At 32.0% G+C, this 12,508-nt stretch overlaps 1 long non-coding RNA gene across 1 annotated transcript; it reads left to right on the top strand.

Annotated features, from left to right (window-relative positions):
* Positions 1-11,486: 11,486 nt before the first annotated feature.
* Positions 11,487-12,024, top strand: LOC128659569 (uncharacterized). The gene is made up of 3 exons (XR_008402430.1): positions 11,487-11,600; positions 11,700-11,815; positions 11,932-12,024. It is a non-coding gene; the product is annotated as an uncharacterized LOC128659569 (long non-coding RNA).
* The last annotated feature ends 484 nt before the right edge of the window (positions 12,025-12,508 follow it).

Here is a 12,508-nt window from a genome sequence, read left to right as displayed (position 1 = left end):
GCATTGGACAAGTTTGGTTTTCAAGCGCAGTTTGTACATTTTATTCATAAAATATATAAAAATCCGTTTTCTTATCTATTGATTAATGGGATGCTCTCCCCTAAAATAACGCTTGGAAGGGGAACAAGGCAAGGATGCCCGTTGTCACCCCTTCTTTTTAACATCGCTCTAGATTCGTTGGCTATTTGGCTAAGAGATCATTTGAGCGGAGTCCCCATGGGGGTACATAAATTGAAAATTCTTCTTTATGCAGACGATCTGTTGGTGTTTTTGGATAAAACTGTGCAATCCATTCCGTTAATTCTGTGGATTATCTCACAGAGTAATGAACACTGCAGAGAATCAGGTACCAACTCTGACCTTTATCTTTGAGCGGTATGTGCCTGCTCTAATCCGCACCTGTCTGTTCTATATCTATCAACAGAGATCGCAATAAGGGAAAGTTTGTTTTTTAATAAACTGCCTCATACCGGAATAACTATCAGTAACCAATCCCTAATGTGACATATGTTTGCTATTTATATTGGACACTTTATTGCTGTTTAGCACTTGCTACTTTTTTCTCCCAGGTTTATCTGTATCCATATACAGCAAAGGCATTGTATATTCTACTCAATCTAATTCTATTTGCATTTTAGATTTATTGTATTTTTTCATATGCTTATAATTGTTTGCTATTAGCAAGGTTAATCTTTTTAACTGTTTTTATACATACATCTTGCTTTGGGGAGACGTCCCTTTTACATGAATTTAATCCTTTATTAGAATTGTGTGTTTTAATAAATATTTGCTATATAACTTATCATTGAAAGTGTTGATATTTTTAGGCTTAGGCACCCTCTCTATACCCCACTCCCCCTTTCTTGATGTAATCTCAGAAAGTCAACACATATTTCCTTCTGATATCCTCTTTCAACAATTCAATTTACTCAGGAATAATCTGTTCGTGTTTTTCCAGTTTCGCCATTTCATCTTGAGTCGGAATCTTATAACGGATATGCTAACTGATTGGTCCAAGATTGACTTATGTATCAATAAATTTTGAATTGGTGATACCTCAATATCACTTATTTATGATCTTATGCTTTGGGTGAGCTTTTTGCCAGCTATAAATGCAGATATGATCAGTCAGAGCTTAGGCCCCTATTTATGAAAGGTCTTGCGGACCTGATCCGACAGTGCGGATCAGGTCCGCAAGACCTCGCTGAATGCGGAGAGCAATACGTTCTCCATATTCAGCATTGCACCAGCAGCTCACAAGAGCTGCTGGTGCAACGCCGCCCCCTGCAGACTCGCGGCCAATGGGCCACCAGCAGGGAGGTGTCAATCAATCCGATAGTACTCGATTGGGTTGATTTCTGCCGATTCCTGTCCGCCTGCTCAGAGCAGGCAGACAGGGTTATGGAGCAGTGGTCTTTGTGACCACTGCTTCATAACTGCTGTTTCTGGCGAGTCTGAAGACTCGCCAGAAACACGGGTCCACAAGCTCCATACAGAGCTTGTTAAATGGGCCCCTTAGTCTTACTAAATAAATGTGTGATTGCCACGAGCTGGAAGGAATTCCATATTAAGCTCATTAACATTTCTATATTCCTCCATCCAGGATGGCTCAGTTTTATCCTATACAAATATTTATATGTCCACGTTGTTCCTCCCCTAACGCTAATTTAGTGCATATGTTTTGGTCTTGTCCCAAAATTTTCCAATTTTGGTTGAAAATTCAGTACTGGGTTAACCAGTTATTTAAAGGGACAGTCTAGTCCAAAAAAAAAACTTTCATGATTCAGATAGGGCATGTAATTTTAAACAATTTTCCAATTTACTTTTATCACCAAGTTTTCTTTGTTCTCTTGGTATTCTTAGTTGAAAGCTTAACTTAGGAGGTTCATATGCTAATTTCTTAGACCTTGAAGGCCGCCTCTTAAGAATGCATTTTAACAGGTTTTTCACCACTAGAGGGTATTAGTTCATGTTTTTCATATAGATAACACTGTGCTTGTGCACGTGAAGTTACCTGGGAGCCATCACTGAATGGCTAAACTGCAAGTCTGTCAAAAGAACAAATAAAGGGGCAGTCTGCAGAGGCTTAGATACAAGATAATCACAAAGGTAAAAAATATATAAATATAACTGTGTTGGTTATGCAAAACTAGGGAATGGGTTAACAAGGGATTATCTATCTTTTAAAACAATAACAATTCTGGTGTAGACTGTCTCTTTAAATTATCTATACAATTTTCCCTAGATGAGGTGATTCTGCTAAAAATTCATAATTATACAGGCCCTCAATTTTTATACTCCATTACAACTATTATACTTACAGCTAGATATCTTATTACTAAGAACTGGCAGGCTGCCAGGGCTCCATCTTTTCGCCTCTTTCTTAGGGAAATCCAGTCTCAAATTATTTATGAAGCATTTGCATCAGAAAATAAAATCAGTAAATTTATTTGTAGCTGGCTCCCAATCATTAAGTCTTACTAGGGATGGGCGAATGTTTCTAAACATTCGAATTTTAAAACGAATTTTCCGATATTCGTTCGTTCGAACCGAATTTCGAATGTTTAGTTAACATTCTAACATTCGATTTTCGAATGTTCGTTTTCGAATTTTTCGCTTACATTCGAAAATATTCGTTCTTATTAATAGAATGTTTTATTTTCGATAATATTATATTCGAATTCGAAATCTATATTTCACTTTCGAATTCGATATATAATATTCGAATTCTATTCTATTCAAATTCGAATTTTATATTAGAATTCGAAAACTATATTTCACATTCGAATTCGAAATATAATATTCGAATTCGATTCTAATCGAATTCGATGAGATATATCATATTCTAATTCGAAATGTTATATTCGAATTCGATTGAATATATTATATACTATTTTTAATGAGATATTCGAATTCGATTTAAATTTCGAAATAGTATTTGCTTTTCTAATGTACTATTCAAATTCGAATTTGTTATAATAATGCTATTATATTATAAATATTCGAAATTTTCGAATTTGATTTTAATTTCGAAATTGTATTTCTTAACTAAAATTGTATTTTTAAATGTAATATTCGAATTCGAATTATTTAATATTCGAATTTAAATATTTAAATCAAGTTATTCCCTCCCATATGTAAATGTTATAAATAGATGTAGCTCTTAACATTTCATTTGAAAGGTTTAGTTTTGGAGAAGGACGTACTGGTTTTGTGGTCGTGTACTCGTGTTGGATTATTTGGATACCAATTTTTTTCTATATACTATTATCTATTTGCTCCTGTGGCATCTTTTTTTGGAATTTTGTGTGGACACATTACACAACTGTGGAGGGTGGACTGCACACCGTGAGAAGACGCATTTGTTATCTTCATCTTCAATCAATTTCATCAATATTTGTGGAGGTAATATGCGGTCTATTTATTTTTATAGGCAAAATACAGGCCATATTTTCATGCTGTCTTAACTAGAGCACTGGTGAAATAATCAGTACCTAAGGTGAGGGCCAATTTAGTTAACATGGTTACTGATTATTTTACCTGTGCTCCAGTTAAAGTGATATGAAACAGATTTTTTTTTTTTTTCATGATTCAGATATTTCTTTCACTTTTACCAAGAGAATTGAGAAACATTGATAATAGGAGTAAAATTGAAAGTTGCTTAAAATTGCATGCTCTGCCTCTGTCTGAATCAGCAAACTTTAATTTTGACTAGACAATCCTTTTAAGACGTTATAAAGATAGCTTACTACTGGCCTAGGTTAACTTGAGGACTGTGGTTGAGAAGTACTGATGTTCATCATAGAGATGTTGTAATTGTTGTAATGTAGTGTTGTTTCTTTTTTACTGTGCTGCCTGCTAGTCCTGTGTTGTAGTAGTATGGAATTGGGCAAATTTGCAATTTGGCAGCCAGTGATGCTGACTAGGTTCTAATTTATATGTATTGTATATATACTCGATTTTATTTGAGATTTTTGAACTCTGATATGTATAATTATGTACTGTAATGTAAAAATCTTATTTTAATATTTTTTTTTTTTTTTATTGGATTTTTTCATTTTTTTTTAAAAATGGTATGCATTTTTTTGGCTTTGCATTTTGATGAGTTGATAATGCTGTAGTGCTATATTTACCTATGTAGATTGTATTGTATTGTATTTTTTTCTATTTGAAATTCAAAGTTTTAAACAACATTCCAATTTCCTTCTATTAGCTAATTTGCTTCATTCTTTAGATATCTTTTTTGAAGATATAGTAATGCACATGGGTGAACCAATCACACGAAGCATCTATGTGCAGCAACCAATCAGCAGCTACAGATGCTATCTAGATATACTTTTCAGCAAAGGATATCAAGAGAATGAAGCAAATTAGATCATAGAAGTAATTATAAAGTAGTTTAAAATCACATGCTCTTTCTGAATCATGAAAGAAAAAATGTGGGTTTCATGTCCCTTTAATAAAGTTATGATGGTGTTATTTTCAAATGTTATATGTTTTATAGTTATAGAGTTCATTTCGAATTTAAGGCCAATATAGTAGTTATATCAAGTGATAGATGTGTTTAATTTTTTAAAATTCGAATTTCAGTTATTATTGTGTTAATTTCGAATTATTAACTATTAAAGATGTAAAATTCGATTTTTAATTCTAAATGAACTATCTTCTCTATTATTAATTACTAAAGGTGTTAAAATTCGAATTTAAAATCGAAATCAACACATATCACTTTATATGACTATATGAAGTGATAGAGGTCTTGATTTCGAATTAAAATTCGAATTTTAACACAACTATTAACTATATTAGATATGTTAATTTCGAATTTTACATATTTGTTATAGTTATTGTTTTATTTTCGATTTGTATGTATTATTGTATTATTTTCTAATTTAAAACTATAGCAAAGATGTAAAATTCGAAATTTTATTCGAAATTAACACATCTTATCTATTATAGCTACTAGTGCTGTTAAAATTCGATTTTTAATTCGAAACCAACAGGTGTTGATTTCGAATTAAAAATCGAATTTTAACACAACTATTAACTATAATAGATATGTTCATTTCGAATTCGAATTTTACATATTTGTTATAGTTATGTTTTATTATCGAATTGTATGTATTGTGTTAATTTCGAATTTAAAACAATAAGGATAGTGTAAAATTCGAATTCGAATTTTAATTCGAAATTAACACATCTTATCTATTATAGTTACTTGTGCTGTTAAAATTCGAATTTTAATTCGAAACCAACACCTCCATCACTTAATCTAACAATTAAATGATAGAGGTGTTGATTTCGAATTAAAATTCGAATTTTAACAAAACTATTAACTATAATACATATATTCATTTCGAATTCTAATTTTACATCTTTCTTATAGTTATTGTTTTAGTTTCGAATTGTATGTAACATTATGTTAATTTCGAATTTAAAACTATTGCAAAGATCTAAAATTCGAATTCGAATTTTATTTCGAAATTAGCACATCTTATCTATTATAGTTACATTTACTGTTAATATTCGAATTTTAATTCGAAATTAACACTTCCTTTACTTTCTATAACTATTAAATGATAGAAGTGTTGATTTCGAATTAAAATTCGAATTTTAACAGCACTATTAACTATAATAGATATGTTCATTTCGAATTCGAATTTTACATATTTGTTATAGTTATGTTTTATTATCGAATTGTATGTATTGTGTTAATTTCGAATTTAAAACAATAAGGATAGTGTAAAATTCGAATTCGAATTTTAATTCGAAATTAACACATCTTATCTATTATAGTTACTTGTGCTGTTAAAATTCGAATTTTAATTCGAAACCAACACCTCCATCACTTAATCTAACAATTAAATGATAGAGGTGTTGATTTCGAATTAAAATTCGAATTTTAACAAAACTATTAACTATAATACATATATTCATTTCGAATTCTAATTTTACATCTTTCTTATAGTTATTGTTTTAGTTTCGAATTGTATGTAACATTATGTTAATTTCGAATTTAAAACTATTGCAAAGATGTAAAATTCGAATTCGAATTTTATTTCGAAATTAGCACATCTTATCTATTATAGTTACATTTACTGTTAATATTCGAATTTTAATTCGAAATTAACACTTCCTTTACTTTCTATAACTATTAAATGATAGAACTGTTGATTTCGAATTAAAATTCGAATTTTAACAGCACTATTAACTATAATAGATATGTTCATTTCGAATTCGAATTTTACCTATTTATTATACTTATTGTTTTATTTTCGAATTGTATGTAACATTATGTTAATTTCGAATTTCAAACTATTGCAAAGTTGTAGAATTCGAATTTTAATTCGAAATTAGCACATCTTATCTATTATAGTTACAAGTACTGTAAATATTCGAATTTTAATTCGAAATCAACCCTTCCTTTACTTTCTATAACTATTAAATGATAGAAGTGTTGATTTCGAATTAAAAATCGAATTTTAACAGCACTATTAACTATAATAGATAAGTTCATTTCGAATTCGAATTTTACCTATTTATTATACTTATTGTTTTATTTTCGAATTGTATGTAACATTATGTTAATTTCGAATTTCAAAGTATTGCAAAGTTGTAAAATTCGAATTCGAATGTTAATTCGAAATTAGCACATCTTATCTATTATAGTTACAAGTACTGTTAATATTCGAATTTTAATTCGAAATCAACACTTCATTTACTTTCTATAACTATTAAATGATAGAAGTGTTGATTTCGAATTCGAATTTTATATATTTATTATACTTATTGTTTTATTTTCGAATTGTATGTAACATTATTTTAATTTCGAATTTAAAACTATCGCAAAGATGTAAAATTCGAATTTTAATTCTAAATTAGCATAACTTATCTATTATAGTTACAAGTAGTGTTAATATTCGAATTTTAATTCGAAACCAACACCTCCATCACATAGTATAACTATTAAATGATAGAGGTGTTGATTTCGAATTAAAATTCGAATTTTAACAACACTATTAACTATAATACATATGTTCATTTCGAATTCGAATTTTACATCTTTATTATAGTTATTGTTTTATTTTCGAATTGTATGTATCATTATGTTAATTGCGAATTTAAAACAATAGCAAAGATGTAAAATTCGAATTCGAATTTTAATTCTAAATTAGCACATCTTATCTATAATGGTTAATAGTGGTGTTAAAATTCGAATTTTATTTCGAAATTAACACATCTTAGCTATTATAGTTAATACTAGAAGTGTTAAAATTCGAATTTTAACACCATTCCATTACTAACTATAATACATAAGATGGTTTTATTTCTAATTAAAATTAGAATTCAAATTTTTTATCTTAGTTATCAAAGTCTTAGACTGTTCGTCTCCCATTTGGCTAAATGTTTGAAATGAGACCCCTCCACGCTTGTAATGTATTTATTAAAATTGCATAAGTACACGTACACACGCACATACAGTCATACACACACATTCTCATACACACACACAATCTCATACACACACTCTCATACACACACACTTTCAGACACACTCATACATACATACTCTCATACACACACACTCTTACACACACACACACTCTAATACACAAACACTGATACAACACACACACAGAATCTCATGCACACACATACTCTCGCACACACGCACTCATACACACACAATCCCATACACACACAATCCCATACACACATACTCTCATACACACACTCTCTCATACACACACAATCTCATACACAGACTCATACAACCACACACACACACTCATACACACACTCACTCACATACATACACACACACTCACGTATACTACACTACAAGTTTTACCAACTATATAGTTCTAATCTGCTTTGTCAATCAAGAACATTCAAAATCACATAGTCAGTAGACTATACAAAAATGTAATACATTTCTATTAACTTTGGTTTGCATACTAGACATATATGTAATGTTATATGTATTATATATATATGTATTATTTGGGTGTATATGTATGTTTTATCCTAAGTTAAATCATTGTTAATTATAGAGTGAGAAGATTTATACAGCAGCAGCAGTAGCAGCAAGAAATAACGACACAGACGTGCAATAGCATTTTGATACTCATCAAATTTTATTATTCAATAAAATTAAAGCAGTGTCTTCTTTAATTGGAATCTACCAAGATGCCAAAAAAAGTTGCAAGAAGAATGATTTCAGCTTCCAGCAGCAGCAGTCAACAGCAGCAAAAGCAAATGGAGACCAATAATGATGCAGTTGAAGTAGTTAAAGAAAACAAAGTGTCCGGAACCACACGCAGTGGTCGTCAAAGAATGGCAATTCATGCATTTTTGAAGAAAAAAAATCCCCCAATTGGATCTGAACATGCAGAGCAGCAGTGCTTGCAGGAAGCAGCATTAGAAAATTCCACTTCTATTAATGAATTACCCAGAGAACCAGCAGGTGATAATGGAGTTGATCTTGAAATAACTATGGAAACTTCCGGAAGGAATAGCAGCAGCAGTAGCAGCATCTCTGTAGAAAATGAAAATAATTCTGAATTTGAATTTGAAGATTTTATATCTGAAGGATCTGTGTATACTCCAAATCTCGATTGTGATTCTGATGATTCAGATTGTAGTATCATTGAGGAACCAAATCCACCTTGCACCATCACTTCTACGTATCCACTGTTCCAAAAGCATCTCAAACGTGCTATTCCATCCAAAGAGTCACCAATGTTGCAGTCACAGTCAGATAGAATTCATTCTAATGCTGCCAACGGGGCCAAACAAAGAAAAATTCCCACAATTGAACCACTAGATGCTACACCACCACAAGTTGCAACTTGTGAAATAAGAGCAGCTGGCGCTGCTGTAATGGAAATTCCATCATCATCATCCATTATGACTCCCAGGTCACGTAGTAGTGCAGTAGGTGGTAGTGTAGTTTGGAATTTTTATTCTGTCGATAAACTAGATCAAAGTAAAGCAACATGTAAAATATGTAATAAAAAAATAAGTCGAGGAAAAGCAGGAAGTAATTTGGGAACCACTTCCTTGCGGTCTCATATGAATAGTAGACATAAAGTGATATGGGACAGATATTTAAATAAAAATCTTGCTTTATCCACAGAAAGAAATACTAATGTTATGCTACCACCTACTGCCAATGATGATGGCTTTAATAACACCAGTAGAAGTTCATGCAGCAGCAGCAATCAACTTTTATCAAATTTATTGCCAAGTTCTGGGAGTACAGCAGTGTCTAAGCGACAGAGTACTTTACAAGTTGCTTTTGAGAGTGGTCAAAAATATCCCCCAAACCATGAACGTGTTCGCCAAATTAATTTTAAAGTTGCAAAAATGCTTGCAATCGATATGCTTCCTTTTAAATTTGTTGAAGGTCAAGGCTTTCGGGAATTAATGCAATCAGTGGTTCCTCGTTGGCAAATCCCGAGTCGTCATTATTTTTCACGAAAAGGTGTTCCAGAAATTCATAAAATTGTTTTACAAAATGTTGGCAAACAATTAGAAATGTCAGAGTGTAACAAAGTTCATATTACAACTGACATGTGGACAAGTCCACAGGGTGCAGACTATATGACTGTGACTGCACATTGGGTATCATTTGCCGTAAGTAATGACTCTAATGAGTATGTTTCCTCAAGGCCAATGCGACGCATATCTTATCGTAAGCATGCAACACTGTGCATGAATAGTTTTGAACGAAAGAATCACAATGCAGCTAATATTCTTGATAAGCTGAATGAAGTAATAAATGATTGGTTTTTGCCACGCAGCCTCACGGTTGGTTTTGTGTCTTCAGACAATGGCTCTAACATTGTTTGTGCACTCAAGAATGGACAAATGATACACGTGCCTTGTTTTGCACATATATTAAATTTGGTTGTTAACAAATTTCTTTCAGATTCAACACATATTCATGACATGTTGAATGCTTCACGAAAGATATGCTCGCATTTCCACCGTTCCTACCATGCCCAAAATTCGTTACTAACATTACAAGAAAACAATAATTTGCCACGCCATCAACTCATAATTGATGTTTCTACGCGATGGAATAGCACGTTTGACATGCTTCAACGCCTTTATGAACAACGAAAGGCAATAATTGAATACCTTATGACTTTAAGAAAAACATTAGATGGAGTCCATTTGACTTCGGCACAGTGGCATCTTATGAGTGATGTGTGCAAGGTTCTTCAGCCGTTTAAAGAGGCAACATTAATGGTAAGTGAACAAGATGCAAGCCTTAGTCAGGTCCTTCCATTAATTTCGCTTCTTGAAACTAGACTGAGTTCCTTGCATCAAGTGCAAGATAACTGTTTATCTGATTCTGCTGAAGATGAGAATGATATAGAGTTGTTTGATCTTGCTCAGCTTGGAAGAAAATTAATTTTGTGTTTGTTGAAAGATCCAAGGATCATCTCCATCAAAAAAAGAGATGAGTACCTTCTTGCTACTCTGTTGGACCCACGTTTTAAAGGTCAGATGTATAATTTTGTTGATGGAAAAGAACATACGGTTGAGAGATGCAAGGGAGTACTCATCTACAAAGTAAAGCAAGAAATTGAAATTAATCGGCGAGCAAACTCAAACAACTCTACAAATCAGTCTAGCAACAGTTGCACTGGTAGTGGTCGGACTTCTTTCCCAGATTGTAACAGTTCTGAGTCTGACTCAATATCTGACAATTCAGTGTGCGGCGGTAATTCCACTAACTCATTGTGGGGTCTTTTTGGCAAATATGGCATTATGGCTACAGGTCAAGATGCAAGATTACATGAAGACAATCAGTGTTCTGCAGTGCAAATGGTAACTGCATATATGTTGGATAACACTTTTATAGAGCCTCGTTCTGACCCATTGAGTTACTGGAAATCAAAAAAAATATTATGGCCTGAATTGTCACATATTGCCTTTCAATATTTAAGTTGTCCCCCAACGAGTGTTCAGTCAGAGCGTGTGTTTAGTGCTGCTGGTAGTGTTGTGACTGATCATCGAAATAGACTATCTAGTGTAAATGTTGACCGTTTAACATTTCTCAAAATGAATCAACACTGGATACCAGAACAACATCAGTTGGAGGCTATCAGACAAAACACTACCGGCAGCAGTGATACAGACGACGATGATCCCTCAGAACAAAGACCAATTGTGGATACAAATATGTAAACCTCCCCCAAAATTTTTTTTTAAAAGGATATAAAATATAAAAATTATTTTTTTAAAAATAAAAGTATAAAAGATCATTTTTATTTTTTATGTCCTTTTACTGCTTCTTCGGCTGTCCTACCGCTACCTACTGCTACTGCTGCTGGATTTCGAATCAGATAAACAGTGTCTTGTACTACTAGAATTTAATGTTATATGATATTTAGCATTCATAATCTACAGTTGATGTTGCTAGTGCTGCTGCTATTTCTGCAAATTATAGTATTTCTTTTTTAAAAAAAAGAACATGAAAAATCTACCATCATCACCTTGCGAATATTTTAAAAAAATGGCGCAAAACAAAGGGTTTCTTTAAAGAAGAGGACTTCTCCTGCTGAATGCTCCACAAGCTCTCTAAGGTAGGAATGTGGTTATAAATCTAATTTAACTTTTAAAAAAATTTTTGTCTACTGTTTTATTTACTTAAATAACCTGTTTTATTTTTTGATATTATACAGGATCCTTTCAGAATTCTAATGCCGGGCCTGGCCCTTATTTGACTGTGTATTTAATAACTGCTGTTGCTGTTGAGAGTTGGTACAATTTTCTCAAAGGAATTTTCCATCTCTGAAAGGTATATAGTTATTAGTATTGCATACCCCTTTAATTCATTGACTTTCTTTTACTAAGTTTTTTATGTTATTTTTGTGTATTGTTAACTTAATTATTCTGTTTTTCTTTTTTATACAGGATCCATTCAGAATTCTAAAGCCGTCTCTTATTTGACTGTGTATTTAATAAATGCAGTTGCTGCTGTTGCGAGTTGGTACAATTTTCTAAAAGGCATTCTCCATCTCTGAAAGGTATATAGTTATTATTATTGCATACCCCTTTAATACATTGGCTTTCTTTTACATAGGTTTGCATGTGTTATTTTTGTCTACTGTTTACTTAATGAAACTCTGTGTTTTTCTTTATTATACAGGATCCTTTCAGAATTCTAAAGCCGACCCTTATTTGACTGTGTATTTAATAATTGCTGCTTTTCCTGCTGCTGAGAGTTGGTACAATTTTATAAAAGGCATTTTCCATCTCTGAAAGGTAATAATTTAGTTATTAGTATTGCACACCCCTTTAATGAATTGTCTTTCTTATACCTAGGTTTGCATGTGTTATTTTTGTCTACTGTTTACTTAATGAAACTCTGTGTTTTTCTTTATTATACAGGATCCTTTCAGAATTCTAAAGCCGACCCTTATTTGACTGTGTATTTAATAATTGCTGCTTTTCCTGCTGCTGAGAGTTGGTACAATTTTATAAAAGGCAT

Source organism: Bombina bombina, chromosome 5 (genome assembly GCF_027579735.1).
Source record: "Bombina bombina isolate aBomBom1 chromosome 5, aBomBom1.pri, whole genome shotgun sequence".
NCBI classification, from domain to species: Eukaryota; Metazoa; Chordata; class Amphibia; order Anura; family Bombinatoridae; genus Bombina; species Bombina bombina.
Note: the sequence above shows the minus strand (reverse complement) of the source record. Positions and strands in the feature narration are given on the sequence as shown.